Consider the following 6,000-nt stretch of genomic DNA (forward strand, 5'->3'; position numbering starts at 1 on the left):
CATGCAGGGAGAACCACACACTGAAAAGGAGAGATTTCCAGAATAACTGCATTTTCAGATTTCAGATAAAACACTAAAACACCCCAAAGGTTCAAAATGTACTGTTTAACTCCTCTCACAACAAAACTTTGCTGTGAGCTTCCAGGTTTTCTAGGAAAATACCACCATCTATTTTCAGCTACTTAACTGAGGAGTAATCATAAAGAAGCACCTAAACCCCATCAGGAGAACGAGGTGGGATGAAAGTTCTCCTACTTTTACTCATAGCATAAATTTTAGCACATCTTCATTTATGGTGGATTTGGATATTCTCCACAAGAGTAACTGCTTCACTAAGAAATGTTTAATACTGTAAATCAAAAACCTTTATAAATGTAATTTATTGAGAAAGCAGAAAGCTTTATCTCTCTTGGCTTTTTTCAAACAGTCCTTCCTCTTGTTTTCATGTACAGCTACAGAGATGAACTCCAGAACTCATCTGTTAACAGTGCTGACCTATGGCCAGTTCCTTGGTGCTACTTTGGCCTCATCCTAGAAAGGCTGAGTGTGTCTGTGAGAAAGCCTGACTCCTTCCCAGGCAGGAGAAACTCTAGCAAGTGCTAGAAATCTCTAGATTTCACTCTAGAAAGTGCTGTAATCTGGGATATGACCCTGTATTAGGTGTGTCTGAGCCAGCATATGCCAGGGAAAAGGCAACCCATGCATCCATTTCTTCCGCTGACTCACAAGCACTTACACACTGCTTATCTCAGTCAATGCCAGAGCAGACTGAAAAAATCAAGGTTTAGCATTTTCCTTTGGGATCACTTTTTAACCCTGCATCAATAGAATTTGAGCCAGCAAAATACAATTTACCATGAGAGCTGTGGCCAAACAGGTGCCACCTGAGCCACCTCTGCCAGCAGAGGAAAACCTGTCATGGTTTCACATACCTGTGTTTAAATCATTAAAATTAGAAGAAATAAACAAGCTCTGCCAAGCAAGACACCAGTCTTGTGTTTATCAGCAAGCACCATAAATAAATGGCTGTACATAAATAGGAATCACTAAATACTCCAGTTTAGGCAGCCAATTGAAAAGCAGAATGAAGATACAATTCATCCTCAATAAGTGGTAGCTAAATCATTTCTATTTGTGTATAGAGCTAGGTGTACAGAGTACTTTACAAATACATGGATCCCAAACAGCTGATGATGTGAAAGTCTGAACTTGCCAATATTTACTTTCTGGCATGCAAATGAAAGTCAGACAAAATCCCTAGAAAAAAGAAGTGACATCCATATGGAGAATATGAATTAAACTAAGTAATTGATGGTTTATGTCATATCTTTACAAGCAAGAGCTTTCTATGCATATTGAATCTTGTGAGTTTGCACACTCTTAACCTGAAGATTTCTAATAGATTTTGAGACTTCAGTTTGTTGAGGAAATCACTGGGTTCATATGTACCTGGGATTCAGTGTCAACAAAACAGCTCAAAAATTAATCTGTCATTAATTAAATTAATTAAATTAATATCATTGGCAAAAAAAACCAAAGTTGAAGCAACAAAGAATGTGTTTCAGTATCTCTACTTCCACTCAAATTTTTATTGACTGGCCAAAGGACCTTGAATTTTGAGGGCATCACATTTTGGGTTGGTTTTTTTTCCTCCAACTTACTGCAGTCCCTGTTGAATAATTTACAATACATGGTTGCCTTTCAGGTGAAGCCAGACACATTCTTCTCTCTTGATTACAGTGAAATTTGGAAGGTGGTATAGATCCATGCTGTGATACTTAACCTGGCTAAGAACTCCTCAGCCTGCCATGCATGTTACCAAGCAGCTGGAATGGTAAAAAATGTAATTTAAAAACAAATAAACCAACCAAACCAAACCAAACCAAACTAAGCATCCAACAAAAACAAAACCAAACAAAACAAGAAAAACAGGAGGAGGCATCTGTACAGGATGGCCACAGAGTATGTCTTTGCAAACAGGACAACTCAGAACTTGATGTAAAAGAATTCAGGTAGAAAGGGAAGTCAGAATGGATATGCACAGTTATTTCATCTAAAGATAAATGCATCCCCTATCCTCTCCCCAATAAAAACAAAAACATTAAAAGGCCAGATCAGTACATCTATGAAAGAATGCTTGTGAAGACAAGTTATTGACAGTCACATCAGCAATGTGTTGAGACTAGAGCACATTCTTCACGTTCACCACTTAGACTCAAGTCTATCCAGGCTGAATTGAGGCTGGCAGAAATGCTCAGCAAGAGCATCAACACTCCATCATTTAACAGCAATCCTGACTAATCCAGGGTGTCCCAGCTGACTAGAGATCAGCAAGTGTGACAGCCAGGGACAAAAAGGCTGGGAAGGAGGATCCAGGGAACTACATCTAGAGCTCAGTGCCAGAAAAAGTCATGGAGCACATCATCTTGAGTGGCATCACATGGCACAACAACCAGGGGATCACTCTCAGCCGGCTCGGGTTTGTGGGAGGCAGGTCCTGCTTGGCTAACCTGATCTCCTATGACAAGGTGACCTGCCTGCTGGATGAGGGAAAGACTATGGATTTTGTCTGCCTGGACTTCAGAGAGACCTTTGATGCCACTTCCAGTAGCACTCCCTTGGAAAAGGTGGCTGCTCATGGCTTGGACTCTTCAGGTTACTGGGCGCGTTGAGTGCTGTTGGTTGTCAGTTAACACCCGATTACATCTCCTTATAAGTTTAGCAATACCACTCTCCAGTCTCACATGAATATGATGGGATTTTTAATATTCCTTCAGAGTAAATCTACACAAACAGTGTGATGCACTAGCACTGTTTACCATGCCTGTTCCTTTTCTTTCCAAGGAAAACACAACATTAAGAAGCCCCACTCACGTGGGTTAGGGCATATAGGTCTTGCAAAGTCTCAGGCTAAGTGCAACCAAACCACTACTGAGAACCTTTGCTGTGCTGTTTATGTTCTGCTGTGGAGAATTTACCTTTGTGCAGTTTCCACTGCATGTCTTTCCTGATAAATGTTTAGTCTTCTGACAAAGACAGAGGAAAGGAAGGAATCTTGCATACAAATTTATTTTTTTTTAATGAAGATGAAAAGCCAGTATTTTGTGACAGAAGCCCCAACCTTTTTTCTAAGTCCTTTTTAAAGGCATTTTTCTCTGAATTTTTAAGCTGGATGCTGGCCAAGTGTTTTGTCTTTCAAATGTTTGTTTATTCATTCAGCTGGTTTCTTAAAGCACCAGCATGAGAACATCTGAACCCCAGCAGGCTCATATATATCAAAGCTTAGAGTTATTAATTTCCCTAAGCAGTAGAGCCATTTGTAACCCACTGCCATATGGCTCTCTTCTCTTCTCTCCTCATCTTCTGTGCACATTTGCATGCAAATAAACACATATGATACTCAATTTATTTAAAATGCACCCTTGTCTTCCTCTGAATAATTTTCTCAGTTGGCAGTAATCATATACCCTATTGCCACTCAATTTTAATGGGAAAATTTTAAAACAGCTTTAAAGAGAATGTACCTTCCTTGGCCTGGCTTTTGAAAAATTTCCCTGAATCTGGGTTCTGAGCTGTCATCACAGGAATTGTAACCCACACCACAGCTAAAGGCACAAAAGTTTCCACCATTAAAATAGGCAGGAAGTGAAAGCTGGCTCAAAAGAGACGTTAAAGCAACACAGCTAAGCCATGGCTCAAAAAACTGCACTGTCTCTCACAGAAACCCTTTGGACCAGACGTGCTCATACCTATCATGCTACCTTTAAACTCATCCTCTTACAACTCTTCAAAACCATTCCCAATATCTTGTAGCCTTCACTCCCTTGCCCCTGGAAACATGTTTAAAGTGCACACAGATGAGGAAATCCTCCAGCCATCTCCCAGTGTGCAATTCAGCAGTTCCCTCTGGGCTGTTCAAGCACACTCCCATTGTCTGGGTGTGCCTGGGATGCCCAGACACATTGCCTGAAGCACAGGAGTGCTCAGTTTTGCCATTGTTCTGGTTTTGGCTGCAATAGAGTTAATTTTCTTCCTGGTTGTTTGTGCTGTGTTTTGGATTTAGGATGAGAATACTTTTAATAACACACTGATTTAGTTGCTGTTGAGCAGTGCTGACACTAAGGCAAGAACTTTCCAGCTTCTCACCCTACCCTGACATTAAGGAGGCTGGGTGTGCACAAAAAGCTGGGAGGGGACACAACTGGGACAGCTGACCCCAAATGGCCAAAAGAATATTTTATATCATATGGTGTCATGCTCAGCATATAAATCAGGGGGAAATCTGGCAGAGGACCACTGCTCAGGAACTGGTTGGACACTGGTCAGTGAGTGGTGAGCAATTGCATTTTGCATCACTTTTTCTGTACAATAACAACAACAAAACCAAAACAACATATTGTTGTTGTTGTTGGTATTATTATTATTATTATTATTATTATTATTATTATTATTATTATTATTATTATTATTATTTTGTCTTCAGTTTCTCTATTATTAACCTATTTAAATCTTAACCCACAAATTTTACTTCTTTTTCCCTAATTCTCTCCCCCATCCCACTGGCAGTGGGGAGTGAGGGAGTGGCTGTGTGGTGTTCAGCTCCCTGCTCTGTTAAACCACGACAGCCACAACCACACAAGGCAAACCCTGGCTGTGGTGTGTGGTTGTAACTCCCAGCACATGACAGTTTCCTCTAACTGAATGGCAGAGACACCAAGAGCTGGGCACAACCTGGCAGGTGACAAGGAAAGATGGAACTGTGCCATTTGGTACCAGCACCTCAGCTGGCTACAGAGCCAGCAGCTCACAGCTGAAGGGTTCAGGGCTGCACACAGCACAGCACTGGCTGCCTGTCTGCTCATAACAAAGCATGAGGAATTGTGCACCCAAAGGCAGTTGCTTAAGGGAAATGAGAGATGGACAGATTGAGCTTTGGCCTGACCACTTCATTACATGATTTATATCTCACATCCACCCATACACATTTCAGAGGAATGTGCTGTGGGTATGGACACAGCTGGACATCACTGGTACAAACACATTATTTTTTAATTCACGCATTCAGAATCTCTGCAGAGCTGTAAAGCAGGAGGGGTTGGGTTCTGCAGAATGCTTCTTCCCAGGCTATAATCTTGCTTTGGAACAACGAGGGCTGCTAAACTCAGGAAGTATCCAGAAGTGGTGGGATTTGAGCATCTGCACTCCATTTCCATTGGTAGGTTGGTTTTAACAGGATGCTTTTAAAGAACTATGAAGTTCTCCCTAGTCCTCTCTGGCCCCGTGGACTTTGATCCCTGCCAGTACTTAGGAGGCAAACTCTACTTTCTTAGTCATTATCACTTAAAATTGCAAAGTTCTTATAGGTTTCAAGAAATTTAGTTCATATAATGAAGGCAGAATAACCAACTGAAAACTAAAAGAGAAGTGCTAATTATCTCCAGTTCTGAATTAATGTTCTCATATGTTTGCTTACAAATCTGTGAAAAATTCCACCAGAAAATGTGAGTTGTGGGAATTCATTAACTGTAAACATTAATCAACTTGTAGTCAAAACCATGTAACTGATTTGTCATGGTATAAATCATATTAGATATAGAACTGTATCTTCAAGAATCCACTGTGCGCTCTTTCCTTCCACAGCAGACACTGCAGTCAGTCAGCAACTTAACTTATTTCTGTTAAAAAACAGAAAACAATGGAAAATAATTTGAGATGGCAGGTAACTGAGTAAGAGCACCAGACTGTGTAGATACATCAGCTGGGTTCACACAGTGAAATGTGCTCACAGCTCCCTGTTTGAGCACCTGGACCTCCCAGTACATTGAATTATATGGACCTCAGAGAGTGCAGCCATGCAAACAGACACAGTGAACCTATTAAAATAACCTGACTTCACTTTTCCCCACTTCCTAAGGGAACACCTGGCTGTCTAACCATGTTGCACACAGATTTGTCCCTGAAACCCAACTGAATCAGTGACAGATACCCTGCTGTCCCCAC

Source organism: Onychostruthus taczanowskii, unplaced genomic scaffold (assembly GCF_017590055.1).
Source record: "Onychostruthus taczanowskii isolate IOZ18803 unplaced genomic scaffold, ASM1759005v1 scaffold4, whole genome shotgun sequence".
In the NCBI taxonomy this organism is placed as follows: domain Eukaryota; kingdom Metazoa; phylum Chordata; class Aves; order Passeriformes; family Passeridae; genus Onychostruthus; species Onychostruthus taczanowskii.